The following is a 12,387-nucleotide window of genomic DNA, read 5'->3' as shown; positions in this document are numbered from 1 at the left end:
AGGGAGATCAATGTGATTTGTGGAGGTATAGCCACGCACTCTGAGACCCGAGACTCTTTCACTGTGTGTTACTGTGTCCTTTCCGATCATGGTGGTTAGCTTTAGCCTTACAGGATAGGTCTTGGTTGTCAAGCTACGACTAACATCTTCATCAATAAACACAGTGTCCCTCTGGGTGTCAAGCAGAGCATAGACAAGCCTTTCTATTCCTGGGTTGTTGGAAGAGGAAACCCAGACTGGCAAAATCATGGATGTAGTCGTAGATGTGTGCTCAGTCTCTGTATTGAGAGACAATGTCGTAACTGCTTCGTCTGTATTCTGATTAGAGGCTAACACAGCATTCATGTTGGAATATCTGTCGTCATGAAGGCAAGTTGGGTGTCGTCCCTTACAGATATCACATAAGTGTCTGTGGCGGCAGTCTTTAACATTATGGCCTGGTTTCAGACAACCATAGCAGAGTTTGTTTTCCCTTACATACTTTCTTTTCTCTTCCAGAGGCATTCCTTTAAACTCTGGACAACTATGTAGGCGGTGTTTGTTATCATGACAGAATGTACAAGGGGGCTTTAAGCTTGTCTTGGATGGTACATTCTTCTCATTCTCTGTAAGTGTCTGTGTATGGAGAACAGTAGATTTATTTTTCCTTTCTTTCAGATGATGTTTCTCTGCAGGTAAGTCTGATAAACGTAATGCATGGAGGGAAGTTACTGGGTTACAGGCAATCTCTGCTTCTAATGACATGAAGTTGACAAAGTCCTGAAAGGCTGGAAATTCCTGTCTGTCCTTCATAAACTGGGTCACCTTGCGGTTCCACCTTGAAGCTGCCCACTCAGGTAACTTTTGGACCAGCTTTTGGTTCTCTTCACAGTCATTCAGAATGTCCAGCCCTTTAATATGAGGCATGGCTTGCTGACATGCATGTAGGAAGTCGGCGAATGCTCTGAGTTGTTCTGCATCCTTTGAGTGGATCTTTGGCCAGCTAGCTAGTTTTTCTCTGAAAGCTCTCTGCAAGACGAATGGTTGACCGTACCGTGCTATTAAGGCGATCCCATGCATCCTTATACGCTTCATCATCCTCCCTGTAAAAGACACCATCAAGTGTCTTTCGTGCAGGACCTCCCACATATCTTCTCAAGTAATGCAGTTTGTCAGCTGAACATATGTTCCTTTTATCTATGAGGGATATGAATGAAGATTTCCATTCAATGAACTGGATTGGGTCGCCGGTGAATACAGGTGGCTCTGGCATTGGAAGTCTGTTCATGGCTATGCTGTCTTGTACTGCTTGAGCTAAGTGGGACACATCTGTCTGTGGAGGTGAAGCTGGAAATCTTATGAGATGCTGAACTGGAGCCAGAGACACAGCTTGATGTGGGTGCATATGTTCCTGGTTCCTTAGTTTGCTGTTAGCAGAGCACAAGCTGCCCTCCTGCATTACATCTTGGTTGTAAATTGACAATCTTGCTCGTGCTGCTCTTATATCCTTTTCAGCCCTTAGTCTTTCTAGTTCATGTTTTTGAGCTTCAAGATCCCTTTTCTGTTGCTCTACTAAGAGCTGGATCCTTTCCTTTTGTTTTCCTTCCACCAATAACAACTCATATTCTGCTTCCTTTGCTGCTAATTCTGCTGCAGCATCTGCTCTTTTTACTGCGACAATGGAGTCTATAGTGTGTTGACTTGGAGGTGAAACTGTGGATCCATATATGGAATGAGCATAGTCTCTGTTAAGGAGCTCACGAAGGCGTTCTTTGACTGCTTCACTATCATAGTCTTCGTCTATGCCTGATATTCTTTCATATGCAATTTTAATAATGTCCTTTGTTACGGCCTCACATGCATCAACACGACGTCTCGTTTCACTGGATGGTGTGAGGTGATCTCTGATTTGTACATAAATGTCCGTAATATCATTCATGCATTTCTCTAAGATATCAATGAGAGCTGCGATTTCACTTTCTGGAATGTCTAGCTTTAGCTGATTTCTTGCCTTACGTGCCTGGATCTTCCATTGATCATAAAGGTGCATGAGCCGCTTCTCCCTTTTGTATGCCTCCTCTCTCTGAAATGTAAGCATCTTCTCCGTGGGATTTCTTGGGCGATCAGATCTGCGAAGTTCCTCATCCTTGCTTGCTTGACAGATGTCTTTTATTTGATCTGAGCCTTCTGCTTCTGCAGTTAATATCTGAGATGCTTCCATTTTGAGCGAGTGTCACATTTAGACCATCACAATGAATCCCTCTTCTTTCATCATAGACTTTGGCAGTCAGGTGAAACTCGTGAGGCTGAAGCTCTTACTGTAGCATCCCTGGCTGAATGATGGTCTCTTATACTGATGCTTCACAGAGGTTTTATTGGAAATGTTTTTATTGAAACATTCAGTGAAGACACCGTAAGAGCTAGGAGCAAAACAAAACCAGCAATATTAATACCATAAGATCAAAGGAAACAAATTTCTCCTGCTCACATATAGCATATACATCAAATTTACATCACTCAATTCATTATATCACCTCACTAACTTACAACTACACATAAAGGTCAAGGTCAAGGTTAACAACATAAACTCTATTAAACGACATTTTGATTGCATGTAACTTATTCCGTTAAAGGAAACATTAACAAACCTTGTGCCACTGTCAGCCAGGTACTAATTGGCAAAGTAAACGTACATATTTTTCACTTTAAGGCACACTATTTTACCATATCCTAAAAGAAAGGTTACTAACAGCCCTTTAACGGTTTTGTGCCAGTTTCCTGTTTCAAAATAAAAGCACGGATTTCAAAATAAAACCGAAGTGCCTTTCAAACAAACGTAAAAATATTTACCAAATTTAAAGGTCATTTACAAATACAGCTACAGATTCAAATGGCTAAATCACCTCCTCAACATTTCTTGTAGTTCTCCAGATGCCTTTTAATGAACATTGACTGTACAAATATAGATGTATTTATTAGTTGTTAATTATCTCACAAGTCGTTGTTGCTCCTTTTAGCCACCACACGAACAAGTTCTTTGTTTACAGATGAGTTATTCCAGGTTCGCCATCAGGATCGCTCAGCGTCTTCATTGTGAGAACTAATTAAAATAAAGGCAATTGCATTTAGAAACATCACCATAAAAATATAATGCTACTTTAGCTTTATATAACAAACCATCATGTGGCATGGTTTGCAATTACACTATTATCAAAATAAACCCAGCCAATAAAAGTGTAGAACCATAAATACCTGTTTATCAGGGTTTCATTGAAAACTCAAATTAACAGAGACACATTAAACGCACCTCACTGCCTGCCATAGCCAAGCGGGCAAGCATTTCATTGCATGGTGTTCTCTGTGTGATTGTGTATGTGACAAATAAAATAAAAACAGCTAGCCAAGCTTGCTAACAGCTATGCCAAAATCTATTTTGAAATCCTGTCAGGCTGAGTTAGCAAATCAACAGATATTTATGTAGCGAAAACGCCTTTTGTTATTTCTATCTTTTTATTTGTATAAATGCATTTGAACTCTTTTATTTTGAAAAATATTTATTTTGAAAAGAGGAAGTATGATCCTTTCTCTAACTTACCTTTAACATAACTATAACAGCATAAATCGAATTAAATCGGGACTTGATGAGACCGTCTGAGTATCACTAGAAATATTATAAACAGTCGTCTCGTACCAGTTTGCTATCGGTAAACACCGAGAGCATTCACTGTTAGCATAGCACATCCATGTTAGTAGTGTATAAACGATAGTTTATACACGCCGACAGCATTCACTGTTATAGCACATCCATGTTAGCAGTGTATAAACGATAGTTCATACACGCCGACAGCATTCACTGTTATAGCACATCCATGTTAGCAGTGTATAAACGATAGTTTATACACTGCTAACATGGATGTGCTATGCTATCAGTAAACGCCGACAGCATTCACTGTTAGCATAGCACATCCATGTTAGCAGTGTATAAATGGATGGTTTAGCATATATTAGCACAGGTATCAATAAACACTTTTACTAACCTCAGGCAGATGGACAGGCGCTCTGCAGGTGGGATTGAGCGCCTGTAATTGGTGTCTAGGCGGGCGATTCTGGGACCAACGCGGGAAAGCAGGTCCTCAAACTGGCCGAGTGACAGACGATGATATCGCTGGAATCTGCCGTCATCCAGGCGCAGCTCCTGGAGCAAATGGTGAAACTCACCAAACTGCTCACGCGTCTGGAGGACCTGATGGACCCAGGTACGGCGAGGACGTCTTTTACGCCGCTGCTCTGCTCTCCACAGTACATAGAGAAGGGAGACTCTCTCTTCAAGCGCTAGCTCGACAGCTGCCATCTTGCAAAGATACCGGTCTGGCACAACTCCCTCCCACATTCCTCCCACATTTCCGGTTCACGCGTGTCAAAATATCATATTTTGACCCGCGATGGATTTTTCTTGGACACGCGTTGAGACGCGAATGTACACGCGTCAAATTAGGGGCGTTTGGGGCGTTTTATTCGCATCCATCACGTTCGGTGTGAACACACCGTTAGAAGCAGTCCCGCCTTCCAATCATCGGATGACCATCACGCATTACTGGGTCTTTCACACTTTGAAAGTAATTGAGACAAGCGACAGGTGGTCCGTGCTGAACTGTCAGTCGCTTTGGTGAGTTTTAATGCAGAAAAAAGGTGTTATAAACAAGTGTTTGCACTGTCCGAAAGCTGACTTGAAAACTTTAATGTTTTAAGTTAACGGGAGCATGAGCTAGAAAGGCCACGTGGCTGTGTTCGTGCTGATACCCCATCTTGGTGAGTTGGGACCACGTGCTTGCTAAAGAAGTATGCTAGTCTCTTGATAAAATTAGCATTTTGCTAACGATAATTTTTTGTGTTTAAAAGCAATAGAAATGATTTTTGTGTTAGAATCTGTTTTTACCAGATTTGAATTTTGGTTCACAAGGATGTAACGAAGCAACTTTGTTCTTTATATACTATTTGTGGTGAAATGTAATGTTTGTTTGATGTAAACTTTATATTTTGGTGGTTTACTGTGTGAAAGTTGCAGTAAATTCTATGTGATCATACACAGTAGCGGTTTTTGATACGGGCGACCAGTGTTGGTCCAGTTACTTGAAAAAAGTAATCAGTAACTAATTACTGATTACTTCCCCAAAAAAGTAATCCAGTTACTTTACTGATTACTTATTTTCAAAAGTAATTAGTTACTTAGTTACTTTTTAAAAACACAATTTACAACCTGAATAGGTGATAAAGCGATAGATCTTTCAGCCCAATTCTACTTTTTCTGCATAATCCATCATACAATTTTATATTATATATATATATATATTTATGTATATATTATTTATATTTATATATATAAAACATACATTTTCCTACACCAGAGGTACACTGCAACTGTGAGAGACAGAATGTGAAAAAAAAATCCATGAATTCACATGGTAGGATTTGTAAAGAATTTATTCATAAATTAGGGTGGAAAATAAGTTTTTGGTCACCTCAAACAAGGAAAATCTCTGGCTCACACAGACCTGTAACGTCTTCTGTAAGAAGCTTTTCTGTCCCCCACTCGTTACCTGTATGAATGGCACCTGTTTGAACTCATCATCTGTATAAAAGACACCTGTCCACAGCCTCAAACAGTCAGACTCCAAACTCCGCCATGGCCAAGACCAAAGAGCTTTCGAAGGACACCAGGAAAAGTATTGTAGACCTGCACCAGACTGGGAAGAGTGAATCTACAATAGGCAAGCAGCTTGGTGTGAAAAAATCAACTATGGGAGCAATCATCAGAAAATGGAAGACATACAAGACCACTGATAATCTCCCTCGATCTGGGGCTCCACGCAAGATCTCATCCCGTGGGGTCAAAATGATCATGAGAACGGTGAGCAAAGATCCCAGAACCACACGGGGGGACATGGTGAATGACCTGCAGAGAGCTGGGACCAAAGTAACAAAGGTCACCATTAGGGCTGAACGATTATGGAAAATAATCTAATTGCGATTTTTTGCCCCAATATTGCGATTGCGATGCGATATGCGATTATTTTTTAAGGTCTTTGTCTTCTGTATTATTAAACAAAGACAAGCAATACATCATATAGTATGGCCAATACTATATTACATTAATTTTAAACTGTTCTTTCCTGGAAGACAGACCTCTGTTATGATGACATGAGGTGATGCATGAATTGATGACTGACATTTTTATTTAACTTCTTCAATCACAACAGTATATTTGAACATACACAATAGTTTATTTTTAGCTTACAAACATCTGAGCATAAAGTGCTGACAAGGAACCCTGGTGTAAACATTAAAATGAAAGTCAGTACAATGTGCAGATTGCAGAAATATATATAAAAAAAAATCAGTGGCTTTACCACACTCAGTTTTTCGACATCTGTGAACTACTAGACAGTCATTCAATTAAAAAATAATATTAAATAAATAAAACTAATAAATAAAAAATACACACATCTTACTGATCTCTGCAGTCAGTAACATTACACATAAAGTGCAAACATAATAGCAATTGTATAAACGCACACACAAACACGCCTTTAAAATTTAAAGGCGTGAAATTGGACGGTCTAGCCTTCTGATTAGCGTCACCGCTGTCTCGGTGGAGTTTAATAAACTCGGCCGTCTGCTTCTTGCTATCTAAAATATAACCAGACACTGGTGTAAATTCTCGACTGTCTCATACTTCTGTTTAATAAGTTTTCTATTTGACGTTTAGTCAGCTGTGTGAAAACCAAGGAGGAACCCACCCGGGGGATTAATAAAGTTTTATTTTATCTAATCTAATAACTTTAATCTCAGCCAAACCGATTTACTCACGAACAAACAAAACACTGAAAAAAGCCCAACAATAACATTTTTAGGTTGTCTAAGTGACTTATATATTACGTTTAACCCGAGCAGCGAAACTCCGCGGTGATCTGAAAATGATGTGCCGGGAGTTGTGCCGTTCTCGGCCGCATCAGTAACCCTCGAGCTCCCGGCTAGCTGTCGAGCTGGTGGGTAGCAGACGCCTCTGAAAACGTCGAAGCACTTTTGCAAATATGGGATATCTTGATAAACCGAGCAGATATTTGATGTTTACACAACTACTTTCTCGCCTGAAAATATGTTAAAAGTTTATTTTGTGACCCAGAAAGATTAGTATGAGTAATTTTAAAACTTAGTAGCGGCCGCCATTGCTGGAAACTGGAGTTTGGCTGGGCCGCGCTATGAATTCTGGGATATGGTAGTAATTTGGACAGCCTTCGGCGCGTCGCTGTGACGTAATCGGTCTACAAATGCGGCCTCAGGAGGATGCAGCCCATGAATTTGGACATGTCCAGAGTATAATCGCAGCCTTTGCGGTTAGAAAATTGCACTTGATCATGTCGCGATATTATCGCAAATGCGATATATCGTTCAGCCCTAGTCACCATCAGTAACACACTACAACGGCAGGGAATCAAATCCCGCAGTGCCAGACATGTTCCGCTGCTGAAGCCAGTGCATGTCCAGGCCCGTCTGAAGTTTGCCAGAGAGCACATGGATGATACAGCAGAGGATTGGGAGAATGTCATGTGGACAGATGAAACCAAAGTAGAACTTTTTGGTATAAACTCAACTCGTCGTGTTTGGAGGAAGAAGAATACTGAGTTGCATCCCAAGAACACCATACCTACTGTGAAGCATGGGGGTGGAAACATCATGCTATGGGGCTGTTTTTCTGCCAAGGGGACAGGACGACTGATCCGTGTTAAGGACAGAATGAATGGGGCCATGTATCGTGAGATTTTGAGCCAAAACCTCCTTCCATCAGTGAGAACTTTGAAGATGAAATGAGGCTGGGTCTTCCAACATGACAATGATCCAAAACACACCACCCGGGCAACAAAGGAGTGGCTCCGTAAGAAGCATTTGAAAGTCCTGGAGTGGCCTAGCCAGTCTCCAGACCTCAACCCCATAGAAAATCTGTGGCGGGAGTTGAAAGTCCGTGTTGCTCGGCGACAGCCCCAAAACATCACTGCTCTTGAGAAGATCTGCATGGAGGAATGGGCCAAAATACCAGCTACTGTGTGTGCAAACCTGGTAAAGACCTATAGTAAACGTTTGACCTCTGTTATTGCCAACAAAGGTTATGTTACAAAGTATTGAGTTGTATTTTTGTTATTGACCAAATACTTATTTTCCACCCTAATTTATGAATAAATTCTTTACAAATCCTAACATGTGGATTCATGGATTTTTTTTTCACATTCTGTCTCTCACAGTTGAAGTGTACCTCTGGTGCAAATTACTGACCTCTGTCATCATTTTAGGTGGGGGAACTTGCACAATCGGTGGCTGACTAAATGCTTTTTTGCCCCACTGTATATACGCTGAACCCTAGAGACTAAGCACGTACAAACTCCAAAACACATTTCTAGCGTTAAGTGAACTTCCAAAACAGAGCTACCTGGATCACTTATATTACACAATTGAAAGCATATGTGTATTGTTTGTGTATTTATACACAAGCATTCATATATATTCAAATAATTTAAAAAATGTTCATTTACCTGTTACTACCACACACCAAATCCGGTCGTTGGTATTTGCTGGCTTGTGTAGCCTCTACGTAACAAAAGCTCAACACTGCGCCCTAGCATCCTGGAGCACTTCTGTTGTGTTTTGTACGTGTTTTCAAGTTTGTACGTGCTTTGTCTCTAGGGGCCACCGTAAATATACTTTTATTTATTCACTCTACATAAAATGTAATAAATGAATCATGTAATACAAAAAACAACTATTCACATTTCAACTTTTAACTATTTAAATTTTCAGCTTTTACCTTTTAAACAAATTAAAATGAAACAACACAAAACACTGCAAACCACAACACAATTAAATATAAATTATGAAAACAAAAAGAAGATGCACATTCTCTGTCATATGGACCTGCATGAATAAACTTTCTGAATCCTTTATCATCCGCAACTGAAAATAGTTGTGGATGATTACTATACCTTTCTAATTTGACTTTGTTGTCCCTGGTTGTTGACCCCCAACAGTCGATTATCTTGTTAATAATTTTACCTCCTCACTACATACGACTTCTTATGGCCTCTGACAGTGGACTCATCTCTGTGCTTGTCCTGCTAGACCTTAGTGCAGCGTTTGATACTGTTGACCATAATATCCCATTAGAGCGATTAGAACATGCTGTAGGTATTACAGGTACTGTGCTGCAGTTGTTTGTATCATATCTATCTAATAGACTCCAATTTGTATATGTAAATGGAGAGTCCTCTTCACACACTAAGGTCAATTATGGAGTTCCACAGGGTTCAGTGCTAGGACCAATTCTGTTTACATTATACATGCTTCCCTTAGGCAGTATCATTAGAAGACATAGCATAAATTTTCACTGCTATGCAAATGACACCCAGCTCTATCTGTCCATGAAGCCAGATAACACACACCAATTAGTTAAACTGCAGGAATGTTTTAAAGACATAAAGACCTAGATGGCCGCTAACTTTCTGCTTCTTAATTCAGATAAAACTCAGGTTATTGTACTCGGCCCTGAAAATCTTAGAAATATGGTATCTAACCAGATTCTTACTCTGGATGGCGTTACCTTGGCCTCCAGTAACGCTGTGAGGAACCTTGGAGTCATTTTTGACCAGAACATGTCCTTCAACGCACATATTAAACAAATATGTAAGACTGCGTTCTTCCATTTGCGCAACATCTATAAAGTTAGAAATATCCTGTCTCAGAGTGACGCTGAAAAACTAGTTTATGCATTTATTACTTCCAGGCTGGACGACTACAAATCATTATTATCAGGATGTCCTAAAAACTCCTTGAAAAGACTTCAGTTAATCCAAAATGCTGCAGCAAGAGTCCTGACAGGGACTAGAAAGAGAGAGCAGATTTCTCCTTTATTGGCTTCCCTTCATTGGCTTCCTGTTAAATCCAGAATTGAATTCAAAATCCTGCTCCTCACATACAAGGTCTTAAATAATCAGGCCCCATCTGATCTTAATGACCTTGTAGTACCATATCACCCTATTAGAGCACTTCGCTCTCGCTCTGCAGGCCTACTTGTTGTTCCTAGAGTATTTAAAAGTAGAATGGGAGGGAGAGCCTTCAGTTTTCAGGCCCCTCTTCTGTGGAACCAGCTTCCAGTTTGGATTCGGGAGACAGACACTATCTCTACTTTCAACATTAGCCTTAAAACTTTCCTTTTTGCTAAAGCATATAGTTAGGGCTGGACCAGGTGACCCTGAATCCTCCCTTAGTTATGCTGCAATAGACGTAGGCTGCCGGGGATTCCCATGATACATTGAGTTTTTCCTTTCCAGTCACCTTTCTCGCTCACTATGTATTAACAGACCTCTCTGCATTGAATCATATCTGTTATTAACCTCTGTCTCTCTTCCACAGCATGTCTTCATCCTGTCTTTCTTCTCTCACCCCAACCGGTCGCAGCAGATGGCCCCGCCCCTCCCTGAGCCTGGTTCTGCCGGAGGTTTCTTCCTGTTAAAAGGGATTTTTTCCTTCCCACTGCCGCCAAAGTGCTTGCTCATAGGGGGTCATATGATTGTTGGGTTTTTCTCTGTATCTACTGTATACAATATAAAGCGCCTTGAGGTGACTTTTGTTGTGATTTGGCGCTATATAAATAAAATAGAATTGAATTGATCGGCTTTTCTGCCACAAGTCCTGTCTTTCTTGTTTGTTTATCACCCACTTTGCAGCATGCTTAAGCGTGATAAGCTGTTGTTAGAATATATTTAACATTAATTTCTAGTATCAGCTGATGTTTGCTGGAGCCACGGCTGTAGAAGCTGCTGGTAATGATATCCGTTTGGACATGTGGTGAAAGGGAAACGTGAAGATGAAACCAGGAGATGTCCTTACTAAATCATCAGAGCTGAACAGGTGATGGAGAAACAGGTTTACCTTTTAGGTGACATGAATGAGTTGAAGGGAAGTTATGAACCGTTTCTGAGAGACAAATAACACCAGGATCCTTTTCTACATAGCTGACAGCTGGTAACTGTGCAGGGGCGGCTCTAGCAAAGTTTTGTCGGGGGCCAGGTTGGGCATTACCAGGGAAAGGAGGACACAAAGAAATATTTTTCTTTGTTATGTCATTTAAAAACTTTGAATGAATAATTATCTGAATCTTACAACAAAAGTGGTCATCTGATTAAATGTATAGAAATCCATTGTTGCATATAGTAAATAAATAAGTCTAATATACACCCTAGTAAGCTATAGTACTTTTTCTTTTGGGAAGGTACCGTCTGTGCAATCTGCAATTCTGTTGAAGAAAGATGTTGAATCTATTTAATTATTGCAGAAAAATAATTGATTTCTGTGCATTTGTTTTACACTTGCATTAAATTAAAGTTGATTACATCCATTGAGGGCGGGGGATGGTTTCCTAATATTTTTTCTGGGAGTTGGCAACCCTATTAGTTAGGTAGGTAAGTACTATTTAAAATACCAGAATAGGGAGGATGGTGTAGGTTTAAATTTATTAGATTGATCAGTGTTGCTGAACTATAAAATGTTTTGGGTGGAGTGTATTTTTTGCATACAGGTATAACAGAATAGCTTCAGTCTCTTGTTTTTAAAAACTTGAGTATGACCTTATACAAAATGCTGCAAGATATTTATAAAAAACAGTTTTATTGATTACAAAATACGCTATATCGGATTCATATCGGTATCGGCAGATATCCAAATTTATGATATTGGTATCGGACATTAAAAAGTGGTATTGTGCCATCTCTACTGCAAACCCTTGGTGTTCTCTCACTGAGCTTCATGATGTCGTCACCTGAAGTGGTTTTCACATCACAGGTGTGCCTTGTTCACTTGTGCAATTTCTTGCCTTCTTAATGAGGTTGGGACCATCAGTTGTGTTGTGCAGCAGTCAGGTTGGTACCCAGCTGACAGTCCTATGTGACAACTGTTAGAATTCATATTATGGAAAGAACCGATCAGCTGAGTAAAGAGAAACAACAGTCCATCATTACTGTAAGAACTGAAGGTCAGTCAGTCCACAAAACTGCTAAATCTTTCAATGTGCAGTCGCAAAAACCATCAAGTGCTCACATGAGGACACCCAAGGAAGGGAAGACCAAGAGTCACCTCTGCTGCTGAGGATAAAATCATCTGAATCACAGGCCGCAGAAATCGCAAGTTAACAGCCTCTCAGATTAGAGCTCAACTAAAGAGAATTGTTAGCAATTGTTAATACTTGTTGTTTTGTTTTTAATGAGGTCAGGGGGTTTGTGTGTCTCAGTGACCCTAAAAGCTAGATCAGCAGAAGCTTAGCCTTCAGATGGGACACCCAAGTTGTTCAGGTCTTAGGGTAGAGAC

Source organism: Diplotaxodon limnothrissa, linkage group LG6 (genome assembly GCF_057381915.1).
Source record: "Diplotaxodon limnothrissa isolate DT_005_m linkage group LG6, D_limnothrissa_male_GT1.1, whole genome shotgun sequence".
Lineage (NCBI taxonomy): Eukaryota > Metazoa > Chordata > Actinopteri > Cichliformes > Cichlidae > Diplotaxodon > Diplotaxodon limnothrissa.
This window is presented reverse-complemented; position numbering follows the sequence as displayed.